Source organism: Myxine glutinosa, chromosome 2 (genome assembly GCF_964187855.1).
Source record: "Myxine glutinosa chromosome 2, kmMyxGlut1.1, whole genome shotgun sequence".
NCBI lineage: Eukaryota > Metazoa > Chordata > Myxini > Myxiniformes > Myxinidae > Myxine > Myxine glutinosa.
In genome coordinates, this window is record NC_136262.1 from 30718194 (window position 1) to 30739447 (window position 21254).

The following is a 21254-nucleotide window of genomic DNA, read 5'->3' on the forward strand; positions in this document are numbered from 1 at the left end:
TTCATTGCACCGAATTAAATAAGAGTAGGCCCTCCGACGCCCCATGGCAGCTTCCAAGTGCCAGGTTTGCACTTTGCTGCAATTGGCTCTTTAGGCACTTTGCTGCATTTTCAGCTGCCGTCCACTTTGCTGCATTTGACTCCATTACGCACGAGCTAACGCCGAAGAAGAAAGGCGGGTCTCCACCTCGTCATAGAGGGGAGGAGTAAGGCGGCCCCGCTCATCCAACCCAGAACGAGGGGTTTGGCTTGAGAGGGCGGAGAGAGAACGTTTGGGGAAGGTTCGAAAAGGGTGAAGGGCGGCGCCTATATAACCCGCCGCGGGACGCTCCCAAAAGGAGATGAGCTGAGAGGAGAGATGAGTCCAGGAGATGGGTCTAGGAGATGCGCTGGAGACGAGCAGGTGTGACCGAGCCGCCGTGAGACGTGCCGTGCTGCAGGAAAAGCGGACCGGGGCAACACAAGGAGCGCACGAGGCAGCAGTACGGAGAAAGGAACTTCGCACGCGCAGTTTGGGACCAAAGCTCGGCTTCTTGACGGCGGTGCCTTCTGGCCCGACCGTGCCCAGTACCCGCTGAACCTTCCTTGCCTCTAAAAGCCACCCATCTCCAAGCCATTCCTTCCTGCCTGCATTTCCCCATGTAAGTGTGATCGTCCGTCTGTCTTTAACGTTGTCCTGGGGTTTATTAATTAAGCTTGTATAGGTAAGCCAATGATTTCACTGTGTGTCTGCTCCTTCCATTTTCTGTATATAACCAACTGCTCTCTTTGCTTTGGCTTGTGAAAATAATGAATAAAACCTGTTATTCCTCAGTACGTCTTCTTCTTCTTCCTCTTTACATTCGGTCGCTTTAGAGTTTTCCACATTGAATATCTGTGGCGCGATACGGCCAACGTTTGGGTGAATCGGGGAAACTGTTAGGTCGCGGTGCCTCCGCTCGGCAAACCAACATCCTTAACCGCGAACCGTAACAATATATATATATATATATATATATATATATATATATATATATATATATATATATATATATATATAGATATTGTTACGGATCCGGGAGACGGCACTCCCGTTAGCAAGGGGGGTTAATCCTCTTGTCCTGTTAAGCTGGCCGTCCGCCGGTCCTGGAAGTATGACGTCACTTCCGGTCGGTGGTGAGTAGGGTTGTAAGCCCAATCCGTCCTACTACCTAATTACCACCACCGGCCATAAGCGAGGGGATACTCTCACCCGGGCCGCAGCGTGAATGGATGCGCTGAGTGAAGCGAGCTGCGACTCGGGCCGTTAACAAAAGACTAAACCCGATTCCGAGCGTTGGCCGAATCGTGCCACAGGTACTCAATTGGAAGAAAAGACGGAGGCGATCGAATGAGAGGAAACCAGAGTAAGGGAAGAACAAAGAGTGGGTTTATTAATTATATACAAAAACCCAAAAGAAGAAGAAATGAAAGCAATATACAGAACAAAAGGACACAGGGCAAGCTTAACTATATAGTCTTACTTACAACCCCGGACAAACAAACAGACTTACACGGGAGGGTAGTGGTAGGAGGAGAATGGCTGGAAGGGGGAGAAGGTCCAAGCAGATGGTAGGGCAGGAAGGTCCGGGCAGATGCACAGCGTCGAGGTCCACTCCAGTCCATGCTCCGGTCCACGCTCCGGGCTTGAGGCGAAACCCGGCGGCAGCTGGACGTATCGGTTTCACGCGGTCGGACAATGCGTATATGCTGCGGTATTGTCGTCGTCAACGGACCCACTCTCCTGCCTTACGATTCAGTGTGTTCTCCTCTGGTACCTTGCACTTCGGACCTTCGCACTCCTCTCCCTCTCACTCATCTGCTGAAGCAGTCCCTCACAGCCGCTTTTATTGGACGTCTTGTATCCAGCCGCCGGCTCCTGGGACATGCCTACCGGTCGGCTCACCCCGGCCCTGGTTGGCCGGCGAGGGCTCGCTGGCTCCACCTCTTGAGGAGACATTGACAGGCCACGCCTCGTTCCTGGCGCTCGAACCTACTCCTCCCCTTTTTCCTCCAGAATACCGCATGCATAACGGCAGCTTGGGGCCAGCAAACAAACCAAGACAAACGGCAGCGAACGCTGCCATACCGCTACTGCACTTTGAAGAGCGGGAGATGATCGGGGAAATTGAAGGGGCCTATCTTATTTGATTAATGCAACGCAGATTCAACTATTGGGAACAGATCCTTAACTAAAACACATAATAATGAGATAACTAAAGAAGAATCTATGGTTTGCTACGTGTTGTACATGGCCGAACTAGGGTGCAACCTTTACAAAGGGGGATATTTACAAGAATTATTATTTTACAAAGTGAAGGTTCTAAAAACCGTAACAATATATATATATATAGATGTATATATATATATATATATATATATATATATATATATATATATATATATATATATATATATATATATATATATATATATATATATATATATACATACACACACACAGGGTGTTTCAAAAAGATTGATACAACTTTGACGTCCTGCCATTTCTTTGTTTTTTGACCTGTACCGTTTTATTTCTCAAGGTTTGGTGGTGTTATCGTGGTATTCGTTCCCTGGAATTTCTAGCTCTGTAGTTCAACCATGCCATTGACAGTGGAGCAGAAGACAAAAGTGGTGGCTCTATGGTATGAGACTAAATCATATGTAGACACCTGCCGGAGGTTCTGCCGGGAATACGACCTCAGAACACGTGATGGATCCACACATTGTGCCATTCAATGTATTGTGAAACATTTTGAGCACAAGGGTACAGTGCACAACCAGAGCAAGGGCAACCGTGGCAGGCCAGCATTAGTACCAAGAGCCAAGCCAACATCGACGCCGTGCGGGATTCTGCAGTGAACAGTCCAAAGAAGTCCCACCGCCGGCCCTCCCAGGAGCTGGGCATCAAACCAACATCAGTCTGGCGTATCCTCACTAAGGAACTGAGGCTTTTCCCATACATCATCTCTATTAGGCATAAACTGAGTCAATATAACATGAGGAGACTTCATATGTGCAATTGGCTCAGTGACAGGATGGAGTGGTACCCAAACTTTATCAACCTGATGTGGTCCAGTGATGGAGCCCATTTCCACGTGAACGTTGCCATCAACAACCACAACAACATTTTCTGTGGGGCAGAACCACCTGAGACCAAAAGGAAAGTTGGACAGAACTTTGGAGTCAGGATCAATGCCTGTCTGAACCATGGAGGGGCACACATCGAGAACGTCAATTACTAGGATTTTGCGTAAATGCCAATTTCAGGCCTTGGGCTCTCACTAACTCTAGCAGTGACTGCAATAGCAATCAGTGATAGAAAATACCATGTCATGAGCTTTCAAGAAATGTTTGGTTCACGTTCCTGAGGTTTCTGTTTCTTTGTAAATAACCGTTTCAAGTTGTATCACTCTTTTTGAAACACCCTGTATATGTATTGTCCTGTCACCAGCGATGAAGACCGCTGGATAATGGATAGCCGAAACAGTTTAATCCCGAGGCGGCAGCCCGAAAAATGGCGGTATTTTTGTCACGGGTAGAATGAAGGAATGCGAAGCGTTTACCTGAACGGAACACACAGGTTTATTCCGAAACCACAAACAAGTAAACTCGACAGTAAATTAAACAATAATGTTTTAATAAAAATAAATCAAAGAATGAAAATGAAGGCTTTGTGCAATTCTGTAAAACTAAAATTCTAATGGAGGTACCTCTACCTACGGACTCAAATACGGACACACAGGGGAAAGATAAAATAAATAAACCCCCTTTTTGGCCGTCCGGTACTTATCGTTGGCCCGAATGGGTCCTCTGAGGAGAGTGGTGGTGATGAGGCTCTGAGCCTTCCGCTCGGGATGTGGCATGATGGCGATGGCGACAAAGGCGCCAATGGGTGTGAGGTGAAGACGGCCCATTTTTCCCCTCCGCCAAGCTCCCGAGTGAGCCCTGCCGTCCCAACATTCCTCCTGATTGCCACCTCTACTCCACAGCGCTCCAACAGGACACCACAGGAAGAAGACAAAAACTGGCCAACACCCAAAAATGGCTAGCTGCTTGTTCCAGCAAGATCGAGAGACTCCTCTTCTTCACTCCTGAGAGCCATTCGTATCGTTTGCCTCCCGGCTCGCCCTGCCCACGTCCTACAGGCCAATTGTGTCTCTTGGGGCGTGGCCTTTGCAGTAAGTGTTCATGTGGGCGGGCTTTAGTTGCCGTGAGTGTTCATAGGGCCGGCGCTGGTTGTAAATGTTGTTTAATGGGGGTTTTCATGGCCGGCCTTGTAAATGTAAAATGTTAGGGGAAATCACAGAGGGAAAATCACATACTGGGGAAAACTAACCTTAATCCCTAACTAATTAGCACTGCTTCACCCCTCGTGTGAAGACACACAAACATTCTTCAGCTACAGTTTCCTACTTAAGTACATCGAGATTTCTCCTATGCGTCCATGGTCCATGCTATAATTATACAATCCTACCTCTCCTATGGGATATTTTTACCTACCCCCCCCCCCCCCCCCACAAACATAACAATATATATGCACCACCCAAGATTATAGCTTACAGATAGATTGCATGCATGTGCTTTCTCTCAACAGTGGACACCAGAAGCGGCTGTGGTATGCATAATAATAATAAAATACAGTGCAATACTTCAGAATAAAATACAATACTTCAGAAAGTATTGACACCCTTGACTTTCTTCACATTTTGATGTGCTACAGCCTGAATTTAAAATGGATTAAAGTGAGATTTTTTTGTCACTGATCGACACATAATACCCCATAATGTCAAAGTGCAATTTCTTTAATATATATTTTTACAAAATAAAAAGGAAAAGCTGGAATGGCTTGAGTGAATACGTATTCAACCCCTTTGCACTGTCACTCCAAATTGAGCTCAGTTGCATCTAATTACCTTTGATCATCCTTGAGATGTTTCTCCAACTTGAGTGGAGTCAATCTATGGCCAACTCAATTGATTGGACATGATTTAGAAAGAAACACACCTTTCTATATAAGGTCCCACAGTTGACAGTGCATGACGTCATCGCAGAAACTCTACCATGAAGTCCAAGGAACTATCTGTAGAACTCTAAGATAGAATTGTGAGGAGGCATAGATGTGGGGAAGGGTATAAAACAATTTCTAGAGGGTTGAAAGTTCCCAAGAGCACAGAGAGCTCCATCACCGGGAAATGGAAAGAATATGGAACGACCCAGACTCTTCCGAGAGCTGGCCGTTCGACCAAACTGAACAACCGGGCAAGAAGGTCCTTGGTCAGGGAGGTGACCAAGAACCCGATAACCACTCTAACAGAACTATAGAGTTCCTTGGCTGAGATGGGAGAACCTGCCAGAAGGACAACAGTCTTTGCAGCACTTTGCAAATCTCGGCTTTATGGGAGAGTGACCAGATGGAAGCCACTCCTGCGAAAAGGCACAAGAAAGACTATATGAGCATGAGGCAAAAGACTCTATGGTCTGAATGTCGAAAAATTTAACTATTTGGCCTGAATGCAAAGAGCTACGCCTGGTGGAATCCGAGCACAGCTCATTATTGCCCATCTAACACCATCCCTACCATGAAGCATCGTGGTAGCAGCATCATACTATGGGGATGTTTTCCAGCAGCAGGGATTGGGAGACTTGTAAGGATAGAGCTTACTTTCACATTTTCCATCTTAGTGCACGGATCTCTGGCTTACTCTTTCATTGTCCATCCTAGTTTGTGGATCTCTGGCTAACTCTCACATTTTCCGTCTTAGTGCGTGGATCTTTGCTTTACTCTCACATTTTCTGTCCTCGTGTGTAGATCTCTTTGGCTTATGCTCGCATTGTCTGTCTTAGTGCGTGGATCTCTGGTTTACTCTCGCATTGTCTGTCCTAGTGTGTGGATCTCTGGCTTACTCTCGCATTGTCCGTCTTAGTGCATGGATCTCTGGCTTACTCTCGCATTGTCCATCCTAGTGCGTGGATGTCTCGCTTACTCTCACATTTTCCGTCTTAGTGCGTGGATCTCTGGCTTACTCTTTCATTGTCCATCCTAGTTTGTGGATCTCTGGCTTACTCGCACATTTTCCATCTTAGTGCGTGGATCTCTGGCTTGCTCTCACATTGTCCGTTCTAGTGCATGGATCTCTGGCTTACTCTTGCATTTTCCATCCTAGTGTGTGAATCTCTAGTTTACTCTCGCATTGTCCGTCTTAGTGCATGGATCTCTGGCTTACTCTCGCATTTTCTCGCATTTAACAATGGCCTCCAAGTGTCATGCACCATGAAGCACTACCCCACCTGGTCCTAATATGAAGAGGAAATCATGAGCTTTAGAGCAAAAACTAGAGATTTAAAGTCGTTTAGATGGTGGTAATGGCTGTGAGGGTGTGTCAGTAGTTGAGCGAGCATTCAACCTTGGCTGCCGCACACCACCACCACCACCACCAAAAGAAGGCTGCCACACACACCACCACCAAATGATTACTTTAGTTGGTAAATAATAAAACTCCAGTAGTCAATATATTGTTTGTTCTTACCATACTGTTAATTTATAATATAATTGTGCTGTTGTTGTTTGAATAAACATATCATGGGAAGAGTCATTTATTGTTTGAGTAGACATGGAGTTCGGGGAAAGTCAAGTCCAGTCACGCATCCCTGTTTTTTGCATTACAAGTGCTATTCGCTATATGCGTATTCATTATATGCGAGCTTTTTCAGGAACACATCCCTCACATGCATAGAGGATTTACTGCAATTGGAATTCCAAATTGAGCGGCATTTTGATTAAAAAAATTTTTTTATTCAACCAGATGGGGGTTTGGAGGGTGGGGATGGGGGCAGTTTTCGTTTTAAATAATAAACGTGATGGAGCATTGGGTTCTTGATTTAGTTTTGGTCTCGACCAATCACTCCAAGGCCTCCACGATCAGGCCGTTCCTGTTACAGGACGATAACAATCATTTCTGATTGAGCAAGATGTAGGATCATTATTTCTGATTCGGCAGTATTATGATGAACACCTTCTCATTCAACAGAATGCTGAAAAACCCTCTCTGATTGATGCCACTGGATGATAAAGAACCCTTTTAATTCAGAATGATGATGAAGAATCCTTATTATGATTCGGCAGTACATTGGAGAACAGAACTTTTTGTCTGATTCGGGAAGACGATGAAGAACCTATTCTGATTCGGCAATTCAATGATTATAATCATTTCTGGTTTGGCAGCATGGTGAAGAACCTTCTTGTGGATTTGGTGTTCTTGTGCACCAATTCACATTTGTGAATAAACCTTATAAGAACATTCCATTTTTCTAAGTGTATTTCCATGTGCAAGCATTGCTGAGAGCTTTTGAATGCCGGTTCCGAGTGTGCAACTTTTGAATAAACTGTGAGCGGAGCTGCAACTTGCAAACCTCCACTTGAGAACCAAGTATAAAGTCGGTAGTGCATGTAAAGCCAAAAGGTCATGGAGAAAAAGTTGCCAAAGAAGGGCCCACAGACCCATCCCTATGCACATCACTTAACAATTCTAAGTGATTCGTCAAGACAAGTGCAATTATATGAAATATGTAAAGTTTGAGAAGCAAATTATAATAGTTAGCCTGTCCCTCTTAGTTAGCCTGTTAGTGGGAGCCGGGGTTTTGCATTCACTTCTGTGTGTCTCTCGTTGGTTGATATCTCCATATGCGGGTTTCAGAAGGTGGAACGGAGCCCTCCCAGGTCTCAAAGTATCGACGTGTGTGTGTGTGTGTGTGTGTGTGTGTGTGTGTGTGTGTGTGTGTGTGTGTGTGTGATATTTGTGTATCTAATATACTCGTATAACAAAAAAATACTAACCCCATCCCTCCTTTACGACTAATGTCTAATGTCATCACCCCTTTCAAAACTAGTGCTTCACCCTATGGCTAATGCTCCTGTGCTCCATGTCCATGTCTCTGTGTGTGTGTGTGTGTGTGTGTTTGTCTGTGTCTATCTGGGCCATAACTTTCTTACCATTTTGAGATTTTGTTGTCAAATTTTCAACAAAGCTTTATGAGAAATGGAGAAGACAAATTAATAATCTTGTGGAAAGGTCAAAGATCAGCGTCAAAGAAAATCCTCAATTTTCATCAAATTGACCTATAATTTTAAGAATTTGCGTATTTGGTCACTGGATTGGTTCACCAATCAAAAGTTAGAAGCCAATTGTTTGTTTTTTTAGATCAAAAGGTCAAAGGTCAAGGTTGCATAATATCATCAATTTTTATAATTTTTAATGGGTCACTGAATTGGTTCACCAATCAAAAGTTAGAATCCAATTTTGTATTTTTGTTTTTTTTAATCAAAAGGTCAAAGGTCAAGGTTGCATAAAATCATCAATTTTCATCCAATTGACCTGAAATTTTAATAATTTTCATATTGGATCACTGAATTGGTTCACCAATCTAAAACTAGAAGCCGATTGTTGTTGTTTTTTAGATCAAAAGGTAAATTTCAGCAAAGGTCAAGGTTGCATAAAATCTTCAATTTTCATCTGATTGATTTGAAATTTAAGCAGGGTTTGCATATTGGGTCACTGTTGAGCTTTTGTTGTTTTTAATTGTTTTTGATATTGTTTTTTTATATTGATATTGTTTTTGATATTGTTTTTGAGGTCAAAAGCTCAAGGTCACATAATATCAATTTTTATAATTTTTAAATTGGGTCACTGAATTGGTTCACCAATCAAAAGTTAGAATCCAATTTTGTATTTTTGTTTTTTTAAATCAAAGGGTCAAAGGTCAAGGTTGCATAAAATCATCAATTTTCATCCAATCGACCTGAAATTTTAATAATTTTCATATTGGATCACTGAATTGGTTCACCAATCTAAAGCTAGAAGCCGATTGTTGTTGTTGTTTTTAGATCAAAAGATAAAATTCAGCAAAGGTCAAGGTTGCATAAAATCTTCAATTTTCATCTGATTGATTTGAAATTTAAGCTGGGTTTGCATATTGGGTCACTGAAGCCTATTGTTTTTGAGGTCAAAAGCTCAAGGTCACATAAAATCATCAATTATTTCTTAATTTTTTTCATGTTTAGTTATTTTTTTCTGTTTTGGTCATGTTTAGCGTACGGAAGAGGAAGAAGTCTGTATACAAAGCAGATGCGGACGAGCTTCGTATTTTCAGATGCTTTCTCGTTTAAATTTGCATCAATATAATATCCACTATAAATTTCTGTCTATTAAACAGCTGCTGCTGTAAGGAGGGAAAGGGAGGTGGCTGACAGAAGTGGCTTGTTGCATTGGGCTGAGTCTGACTGCAACAAGTCAACAACCCAGACAATGCATTCCTATTTGATGAGGGGTAATTCATTGGTGAAACACCAGCACAGTTGTCTTCAGAGCCTTCCAATCACCCCTTTTAGGATGAGCACTCCTGAAATAATGAAGATGACTTTCGGAAAAAATCTTCACCTTGTTGCAGAATATCTCTGTCTGGAACAATAATCTGAAACTATACTATAGGATGGTTCTTCAAAATGAGAGTTAGAAAAGTCATGCTCCTAACATTTTAATTTCTTTGGATGTACGAAAAAACGCTTGTGGTGAAATTTTAAGCCATTTGGACTAAATCTAGGGGTTGCACACAGAATTTGTAATTTCACATATTTGGCTCGCATAAATGTTTGGAGTTGATTATTTTTTTCTCCACTGCTATACTTGTGATTTTGACCATTACAGTTGACGTATGACCTTGCTCTGTACTGCACATTTTGAAGTTGTTTTTAAGTTCATTGAAAACATTACAGGTGTACTCTGGTAAGCCTGGTGTTGGATTAGCGGTTAGGGTGCCAGCCTGGGATCCTAGGATCCTGAGTTTGAATCCCGGTCGATCGCTGAATTCACGCCAGGGGGGTTGACTCAGCTTGTCACCCCCCTGAGGTCGGCAAATTGAGTACCAGCTTGCTGGGATGAATGACCCCCAGTGTGTACCCCGATTTAGAATAGGTACACCGTATCCCTGCACATCGTAGGAGGCGACTAAGGGTTGGCGGGCGTCAGGAAAGGCATCGGGCCATAAAAAACATTTCCTCAAAAAGGGAACCATGAGGTCATGGGGCCCGCAAGGCTAACCCCTGCTCTAGCGGGGGAAAATGGCCTTAAAACAATCTTTAATTCATTCATTCACAGCTGTACACTGGTGTACAAGCTCTCATTGAAGAGGACAATCGTCTCCTTGGATGAACAGCAAACCTAGTATCTGCTTCAAGTTGTGACAGAACATCACAAGAGGTTTACCGATTGCAGGAAATCAACACTTATTGGGCAACAATGCGTGGCTTGGCAACCATGAGTCACTGTGCAAGCCCTAAAACTTAATGTATTCAAAAAATATTTCACATGCTGTAGTTTTACGTCAATACCAAAAAAATTAAAGGTTAGGAGTGACTATGAGGTTTCTGGACTTCAGATCAGACTGGTGGGTGAAACCAATTTTATGAGCGATCAACCGTCCCTCTTCCCTCAGGGCATATTTCTGGTATGCACAGTAATTCCATTTGTCTGAAGGCCTTTGAGGTTCTGCATAGCCAGATGACATAGCTCGCTCTAAGGGCCGTTTTGGAAGCAGTGTCTATAATAATCTTCCTCTTTCCTTTTGGAATGCCTAAAAGGGAAAGGCTTTTTTTTCTTCTTTTTTTTTTGGATACAGAATCGAGGCTCGTGAAAGAGCTAACATTTATCACACAAACAAATCAAACAGACAAACAAAATATATAACAAGTACAAAAAGTTTTAATCAAAACAAAAGCCGCGTCGATGTTACACAATGCCTAGATGCAGCTGTGCCTATAACGTTGATGTTATAGGCACAGGACATTCCTATTGATTCGATTACTTGATGTTATTTTTGTGCAAAGTGAAAATATATCTCGGCAATTTCCCGTGTGTGGCGACGAATTTTTAATATATCTCGGCATTTTCCCGTCTGTTATTTCAGGCGGTGTATGACTGACCATGCCGCGATTTAAAAAAAATATATCTCGGCAATTTCTCGTGTGTAGCGACACGTGAACGAAGCTATGCTCCTCTCTCCACATTATTGTGACGACGTATAAATTAAATATTTCATCGTGACGATTGTCATCAAATGGACGAATTTTTAATATATCTCGGCATTTTCCCGTCTGTTATTTCGGGCGGTGTATGACTGATCATGCCGCGATTTAAACAAAATATATATATCTCGGCATTTTCCCGTCTCTTATTTCGGGTGGTGTATGACTGACCATGCCACGATTTAAAATATATATATCTCAATGGACTTGAAGTTACAGGCCTTTGAGAATTCATTTCGTTCTATAAAGGGCAACTTTCATCGGATTTTCTTCCAGTTTTTTTTCAACCGAGTCTAAAACTATGTTAGCGACTGTGAAAAATGAAATGATATATCGAATTTGATTTGAAATAAAACTGTGTGAGAGAGGAAGACACCACGGGCCTACAAAACAGGCCTCAAAGCTATGCGAGTTAATAAAATGGTGGATATTTGTTTATATGAAGGCTCTCCCAGAATGGGTGGAGCTATGGTTCCCAGAATCGGTGGAGCTTTGAGGTTTTGTCTTCTCTGCAAGAACAAGAAGAACAAGAAGAAGAAGAAGAAGAACAACAACAACAGCAGAGGGCACTCTATGAGCAGCGTCTGCGACGCGGCTAAAAAGAGGGAGCGGTAGACAAGATGGGGAGAGAAGGGGAAGCACACAAACACAACATTTGAGACCTGGGACATCGGGTGTGGGAGGGAGAGCTTGGGGGGAGGAGGCGTGGGAAGGGGTGGGGGGGGTAATGCTGAAAGATGTATTGTAAAATCCTCTACTACCTATTTATACTGGAAGGTAGTTTACAGACCATCCTCCATGTTCACAATCAGCTACCAGGTCTTCGCATTTGCCTTTCTTTCTGGCATATGCATTGGACAGGTTCTCCTCCATCGGGACTGTCAATTCAATATTGATGACATTCCTAGTTACTGCCGAATCGATAGTGATATCAGGCAGTTTGGCAGTTTCCGTAATTTGTGGAGGGAACACTATTGGCTTATGGTCTTCATCCGTCAGAAACATCCAATCATTAGCCTTCTGTAGGATGTCCTATGTTTCTACCCATGGAAGTGGCAGGGCTGTGTTCCTGTAGGATGTACCATCAGCTGTACGGATTTAAACTCTCATTTTAGATATGAATGTCCTGTTGGGACTGCTATTGTTATGCTGCCTTTGTCAAATAATAATGTTGTTTGGAGTCAAAATGCAGGGTTTTTTTTTATTATGTGGGTCCACATCTTGAGCTTTTGTCCCATAAATTGAGATCAATACATCGCTGATTATACTGTCATGATCTCTGGAGCATTCCAACACTCTTGCATATGGTCTGTTGGAGCAGCTCATCATGGTCCAGTCACAACAGTAACCGGGCAGTGTTGCTTTCTTATGATTGCGAGCAGTCAGGGCCTCTTCAGCTGAAGTGTCTGAGATTAGGAAAACCAGGAACAGGCTAATAGTATTATAAGAAAGTTTTCGATTTACTATCCTAAATGTTCTACAAACCTTTAATGTAGACATGACAAGCACACACAGGGGAAAAACAAAGAGCCCTCTGGATTGTAATCATTCTTATTTAGAGCAGTTACTTTTAAGATATCCTCAAAGTGCAAGTCCTTCCAATACAAGAGGGAGGTGGTGGGCAGGGGGAACAGCTGCGCTTTATAGTGTCATGGTTTCGTACAACCTCGTGAGCAAACATTCTCTCGCACTGCGAGGAAAATCCCAGGCTCCGACATTACACCAGCAGTGGGTTATCTGAGGAGTTGTAAGAAATGCAGCACCCATTTGCAGATGATGTCAAATGGTGAGCCTGCCTCACCTGTACACGATAAATGTTAGTTCTGCACCTGCAGCAGCCTTCTTCCATTGCGATATGAATCTCGTGATGGCAAGATGGAAGGACATCCAAGATGGCGGGATGGCAAGGTGGATGGAAAGCATAAACAACAAACCAAACATCTATATATACAGTATATCCAAAACCATGATCTTTTCTACACCTGTTAAACAACTCCCCTCCCACCCCCACACATTTTGCTTCTGCATCTATCTTACGCACCGCTTGCATTCTCCCCTACCCCTCATCCTTACCCGTGCATCCCGTGTTGTCTGTCTCCGTTTATTTTGTCTCTCTTCCCTGCAGTTGCCATTTCCCCTTCTCTTTCTGCTGTTCCTTTTGTTATGTTGTGTCCTGGTCCATTCTGTGTTCTCGCTCTTCCACTTTATATACACAAAAAAACACCACTGCTCTGCTCACACATTTACATCAGGTTATTCTGTCTTTTAATCCTCTGTTAGCCAATGTTAATTTTTCTTCTGGACTGGGTGAAACTTTCCGGCATATTTCAGAAGCCCCCTTTGACTCCCCACACCATAGGTCACACCTCTGCCCCCACCATGTATTTCACAATTCAGTTGTGTGTGTGGCCAAAGCCCTAAAATTTACACCATCTACTATGTCTGCGGGTCGAGCTCTCTCTTACTTCAAACGGCCGGTAGGCCATCACCATCTTCAATGGCACTCAAACTGCCTGGTTTCTCTAAATCTATGTGGAAACCAATGAATTCAGGCCACAGGCCAACTCACCCACAATCACGTCTGTCATACCAGTAGAGCATTTATTAAAGGGTTGGCAAAATACAATGGTAGTTCGTTTGTAGCCTGGGGCTGCATTTTCTGGGGGTGCGGCTGCCACTGATGCAATGCCTCTCTATAACCGGTCAACTGGTACTCCTTTTGCCAACCTCGGAAGGATGACAGGCTGGGTCAATCCCCCTGATGTTAATTCAACGGCTGACAGGGGCTTGAACTCAGGACCCTAAGATCTCAAGCCAACCACGTTAACCGTTAAGATAAACACCAGGCTTATGGCAAAGGACAAGGACAACCAGACAGACAGAACCCCAATTTTCACACAAAGGCAGAACAAAACTGCACTCATGTGAATGAACAAACCAAATTGTAAACTTAAAGAAAACGTCTCTAAATTATAACAAAAAAACGTTGGCACAGGAGGCCATTTGGCCCATCATGCCTGCGCTACACCAACACGAGTTACAATCAACCATCCAGAAGCAAGATACTGTAGGAGTTGCGGACAACGAGAGGGTGAAACACTTCTTCCTTGTTCAAGGCTCCTTTATTTCAACAGAACTAAAACCCGACCGGAACTCATGCATCTTTCATAACTCAAATTACTTCCGCCCCAGCCTCTTAAGGGGGCGTGGCTCCAACAACCGAGCGCACGCCACGCCCATACCATCAATAGACCCACTAGTCCCGTGCCTGTGGATTATGCCTCAATGGGGTAACCCCCACAATACAGTACAAGCTACAACCGGCAGGTGTGGTGTATTCTTCACCCTAAAACCAGCGCTGCCAATATCCCTGCACCTGTCTATCTCCAATGCTTCGAGGTGACCATCTAATTCCAATTTAAACATATCTACTGGTTCTGCAGCCACTACGTTTCTAAGGTGACCATTCCATTAATTAACTACTCTCTGACTACATTATTACTACATTATTATTATTATTATGATTAGCCCCTGTTGGACTTACGAAACTGGGGCTTATGGATTGGGTCTCGCACAGTCCGTCTGTGCGTGCGTCCCTTCACAACCATATCTCGGAGATGTATGGACCGATTTTATTCATACCTGGCACAGAGACAATACATGATGGTATACATATGCACATCAGTTTGTTTCGCGATGTGTTCAAAGATGGCCAACTTGGGGCCATTTTCGTTGTAAAAAAAACCGGCATTGAACACGTCCTCAACTATTTATTGGACATGCATTTTCCGATCTTGATCAAACTTGGTACACAGGTAAGATGGTCCTCAACTCAACTGATGTCTCAACTGAATCAATCTCAACTCAACTGATGTCTCAACTGAATCAATCTCAACTCAACTGAATCAATGATGGTCAATGATGGTCCTCAACAAAATGATGGTCAATGATGGTCCTCAACATATGCACATCAGTTTCTTTCGAGATCACATCCAAGATGGCCGACTGGCAGCTATTTTGTAAACGTGTCCCCAACCATTTCTGACATGCATGGACCGATTTTGTTCAAACTTGGCACAAAGACAATGCATGAGACTATACATATGCAGAAGATTTTGTTTTGTAATCCGACCAAAGATGGCCGAATGGCGGCTTTTAACTCCGTACAGCAAAATTACTAAAACCATGGGGGCTATATGACATTTTATGTCACTTAAGACACTGTCTGTCAAGTCTTAAGGTCCTGTCACTTCCTACTCTGCTGAAAAATTCGTCTGCACTTGGTTCGTCCCTACCCTTCATTAGGAAGAAATTGTAATTTGTTTCTGGTTGCCGACGATAAATCTCCTACTCTTCACGAAAGACACTGTGTGTTTGTGTGTGTTTCTGCACCGAAGCTTAATATCCATCTGGCAAAGGGGGGATAGACTTTCTAATGCGACACTTAGTATTAAACCCTACCTGTGAATCACACCTAGATTAGACACCTCAAAGGTGAGTGCATAATGGAAACTAGAACGCCACTCAGTAGAGCGCATACTCCCGCCGTGGGTCAAGTTGGAAGAGTACGATTTCACAAAAGTTTGAGGGAGTAGTTCAGTGACAACACAAGACAAGACAAGACAAGACAGACACTGCACAGATATATATTTAGAATATATAGAAGATAATGTAAAAAAACAAACAAAAAAAAAACGGCAATTTCACTTACATTTTCGGATTCAGCATTCAATTCTACATAAGTGAGTGTATTTTGACGCGTGTGTGACTTCAAATAAAATTGTAACGTAAGCCAGGAAAACGTTCGTTTCATTCCTTAGGGATACAACATGTAAAACTGGCCCAAACGTCAAAACAAAACTCGCTCATTTTAAGTCGTACAAGCTAATGCGACCACTCATTCTTCTGGGAAGAATCCCATGCACATGCTTGTCACACTTATAAGTCACCTAAGTCTTTATAAGTTCATCAAATACTGACGGCCGATGCTCATTGCTGTCTGGCGATTGACATTCGCTGAGGTAAATGTTGATATTGTAGCGGCTACCGCTGGGTTTTCACAATCGCCTTGCACCTATCAAGGACGCGGAGCGATCACCATGCCGGGCTCATCCAGGACGCCCGGGCAGGCCCGCGCTCAACTTGCCAGGCCTCGGTCGGGACGCCCGGGCATGCCCGGGCATGCCCGGGCAGGCTCGCCCTCAACTTGCCAGGCCGCAGCCAGGACGCTGGGCCACGCCCCCTCTCGCCTTTCCTGGGCAAACGCTCCGGGATAATATGTATATATATTGCTGCCCGATAAACGGGCTTTTCAGAGTGCCTGAGTGTTTGGTTTGATTAAAGCAACTCGGATGAATTCCAGCTTTTTGTCGCGTCCATTCTTCCGATCGACGTGGGAGCCCCAGCTCCTTCATTGGTGACCTACCGATATGGACACGGCAGTCGCCCTTAAACTGCCTACCTTCTGGGAGGCTCACGCGGCGGTTTGGTTCGCACAGGCGGATTCCCTGTTCGCCCTGCGAGGCATCACGGCCGACGACACCCGCTTCCACCATGTGGTAGCAGCGCTCGGTTCGGCCACCGCGGCCCGCGCCCTGAGCCTCCTCGAGAGCCCGCCAGCCGCTGACAAATACGGCGCGATTAAGAAGCTTCTCCTCGACGCTTTCGCCCTCTCATCGGCGGAACGCGCACGGCGCCTGCTCGACCTGCCCGAGCTCGGCGACACGCGCCCTTCCGAGCGAATGGACTACATGCTTTCACTGCCCGGCGAGCACTCTCCGGCATTCCTGTTCCGGGAGCTGTTCCTCCGTCAGCTGCCTAACCCGGTACGCCTCGCCCTGGCAAGCACGACGATCACAGATCCCCGGGCCCTTGCCAGAGAAGCCGACAAGATCTCCGCCGCAGGACAGCGCATCGCAGCGGCGACATGGGACCCACCGCCGTCCGACGCAACACCCATGGCGCCCGAGCACCCGGCACGGTCGACGACCGAACTGCCGACGCAATTGGCGGCCGCTACACCGAGCCGACCACCTCCAGCACGACGACCGGGGCCTCCACCTGACCAAGCGTGGTGTTACTATCATGCCAGGTTCAGACAGAAGGCCCGGACATGCCGACCCCCGTGCACCTTCGGCAGGCCGGGAAACGGCCGGGCCGGCGTTCATTACCAGCCATGAGCGCCGGCCACACGGGCAACCTACTGTTCATCACGGATAAAGCGTCCGGACGGCGCTTCCTGTGCGACACCGGCGCCCAACTGAGCGTCATACCCGCCTCTGACCAGGACAGGCAATCCGCGGTTTGCGGCCCCTCCTTGGTTGCGGCCAACGGATCGACCATCCGCACCTTCGGCCCGCGCAACGTCGCCCTCTGCTTCGGCGGCCAACACTTTGCTTGGACGTTTGTAACCGCAAACGTGCCCATGGCTCTGCTAGGCGCCGACTTCCTCTGCGCACACAGACTGCTGGTGGACGTCCAATGGCGTCGTTTAATCAATGCCGAAACCTTCAGCTCCCTGGTATGCACATTGAGCAGCTCCGCGCCGACCGAGCTGGCATGCGCCGTCCCGGCGGCGAACGAGTTTGCTCGCCTGCTCACGGAGTTCCCGGCCCTCACGCAGCCGACGTTTTCGGCCGTCGCAGTACGGCATGGGATCGAGCACCACATACCAACCACGGGCCCGCCGGTCTACGCCAGGGCCCGCCGCCTCGACCCAGCCAAGCTCGCCGTGGCGAAGGCCGAATTCGACGCGTTGGAGCACCTCGGCATCGTGCGGCGCTCCGATAGCGCGTGGGCCTCGCCACTGCACATCGTGCCAAAGCCGGGGGGTGGATGGCGCCCGTGTGGCGACTACCGCCGTCTCAATTACGCTACCACCCCCGACAGGTACCCGATCCCGCATATCCAAGACTTCTCCGCCCGTCTGGCGGGACGGGTCATTTTTTCGAAAATTGATCTCATACGGGGATATCACCAGGTACCTGTCAGGGTGGCCGACGTCCCTAAAACGGCAGTCATCACGCCGTTCGGCTTATTCGAATTCTTGCGGATGCCGTTTGGTCTCAAGAACGCGGCTCAGGCGTTCCAGCGCTTGATGGATGGCGTGCTGCGTGACCTGCCGTTCCTTTTCGTTTACCTGGACGACATCCTCGTCGCCAGCACGTCCCGGGCCGAGCACCTCCTCCACCTCCGAACACTGTTCGGGCGCCTCAGCGAGCACGGCCTCATCGTCAACCCGGCCAAATGCCACTTCGGCACGACGGCCGTTGATTTTTTGGGCCACCACATCACCAAGAACGGGGCCGTGCCGCTGCCAACCAAGGTCGAGGCCATCACCACGTTCCCGCGTCCCCGCACCATAAAGGCCCTGCAGGAATTCCTGGGAATGGTGAATTTTTATCACCGCTTCGTGCCCCGCGCTGCTCAACTCATGCGGCCCCTCTACGAAGCCCTCCGGGGCAAGCCGGCCAAGCACGACATCGCCTGGTCCGCAGCAATGGATGCGGCCTTCCAAAGCTCAAAGCGGGCCCTCGCCGACGCAACACTGCTCGCTCACCCGGTGCTCAACGCTCCCATCGCCCTCACCAAGGATGCCTCCGACTACGCGGTGGGCGCCGTACATGAGCAATGGGTGAACGGGGTTTGGCAGCCACTCGCTTTTTTCAGCCGGCAGCTCCGGCCGAACGAGCTCAAATACAGCACGTTTGACCGGGAGCTCCTCGGTCTACACCTGGCCGTCCGCCATTTCCGCCACCTCCTGGAGGGCCGACCTTTCACGGCGTTCGTCGACCACAAGCCGTTGGTTTACGCCATGGCCAAGGTCACGGAGCCGTGGTCGGCCCGCCAACAGCGCCACCTCTCCGCCGTGTCGGAGTTTACCACGGACATCCGGCACGTCGCCGGCAAAAACAACGCCGTGGCCGACTGTCTTTCCCGGGCCAGCGCGAACGCGGTCCACCTGGGCGTGGACTTTGCGCTTATGGCGGCGGACCAAACCACCGACACCACGGTGCAAGCCCTCCGGGCGGCGGACACGGGCCTCCGCCTGGCCGACATCCCCTTCGCGGACACTGTCCTGCTCTGCGACGTCTCCCAAGGCCAGCCTCGCCCCATCGTGCCCGTCACCTGGCAACGCCGCATCTTCGCCTCCCTCCACGGCCTTTCCCACCCGGGCCGGAAAGCTTCCCAGAAGCTGGTGTCGGCGCGATTCGTCTGGCACGGCCTTCGTCGGGACGTCCGCGATTGGACCAGCACCTGCATGGCCTGCCAACGGGCCAAGGTCCACCGACACACCCAGGCCCCGCTGGCACCTTTCACCGTGCCCGAACGACGTTTCGACCACGTCAACGTGGATCTGGTGGGCCCCCTCCCCCCGTCACGGGGGTTCACACACCTGCTCACCATGGTGGACAGGACCACCAGGTGGCCGGAGGCCGTTCCCCTCGTCTACACCACCACCGCCGACGTGGCGCAGGCTTTCATCGCCACCTGGGTCGCCCACTTTGGCGCACCGGCGGACATCTCGTCAGACCGCGGACCACAGTTCACCTCCGAGCTGTGGGGTGCGGTCGCCCACAACCTGGGGGTCAAGCTCCACCGTACTACGGCCTACCACCCCCAAGCAAACGGGTTGTGCGAGCGATTCCACCGCTCCATGAAGGCCGCGCTCATGGCCGGCCTTCAAGACGGCGGTTGGGCCGACCGGCTGCCGTGGGTCCTTTTGGGCCTCCGCACGGCCCCCAAGGAGGACCTACAGGCATCCACCGCCGAGCTTGTCTCTGGCCAGGCGCTACGCGTCCCGGGCGAATTCGTGCCCGACGCTACCAGTCCCTGGTCCGCAGCTCACCAGCGCTCGGACCTCCAGGAGGCCGCCCGACGGTTTGCCCCCGTGCCAACATCCCACCACGGTGACCCCCAGTCCTACGTCCCCCCAGCACTTCGCACAGCGGAGTATGTTTTTGTGCGTCACGACGCACATCGGGGGCCACTCCGGCCGCCGTACGACGGGCCCTTCCGGGTGCTGCGACGGGACGACAAGTCGTTCGTCATCGACATCGGCGGCAGGTCGGACCGGATTGCGGTGGACCGCCTCAAGCCGGCGCACGTGGACGTCGACCACCCACCACGGGTGGCCCTTCCGCCGCGGCGAGGCTGCCCCCCCGTCCACGGTGCCCCCCACTCGACCGCCCACCACCACACCGGACCCCTCCCACGCCCCGCCAGGGGTCGCTTCGGCCGGGTCATCAGGACCCCCCTCAAATTGACCCTGCCGGTGCAAGTCGATTCTGGGGGGACGTGTGTAGCGGCTACCGCTGGGTTTTCACAATCGCCTTGCACCTATCAAGGACGCGGAGCGATCACCATGCCGGGCTCGTCCAGGACGCCCGGGCAGGCTCGCCCTCAACTTGCCAGGCCGCAACCAGGACGCTGGGCCACGCCCCCTCTCGCCTTTCCTGGGCAAACGCTCCGGGATAATATGTATATATATTGCTGCCCGATAAACGGGCTTTTCAGAGTGCCTGAGTGTTTGGTTTGATTAAAGCAACTCGGATGAATTCCAGCTTTTTGTCGCGTCCATTCTTCCGATCGACGTGGGAGCCCCAGCTCCTTCAATATCTCTTCTGAGGTAAAAAAAATAAAAAAAAATAAAAATAACCGCTTTAAAGCATTATACGTATCAAACGATACATTTTATGAAACGGGGAAACCTAATACACACTTTGGTGCTTTTAAAATGACAGAATATGTCTTTATTAGAAAAAAATTGAACATTGAAGACGACGCTGCTAAAAAAAATACACCGCTCTAACGCATAACCACGAGTTTAAACTACATTTACAACAAATATGAAAACTATTTTCATATCACAATGTTAATTAAAAACACCTCACAGCCACGTGATTTAAAAACACCTCACCACCACGTCATTTTACACCTCACCACCACATAATTCAAAATACCTCACCACCACGTGATTCAAAACCACCACCACGTTATTAAAAACACTTCACAACCACGGAAATAAAAGTTTCAGGGAGTAGTTCAGTGACAACAAGACACTGCCCAGATATGTAGATATATAGATAAATAAACCTGAAAATCGCAGAGCCAGAATTATTTATTTGGTCTGGGAAGCCCATGCGAGGTTTCTTCTT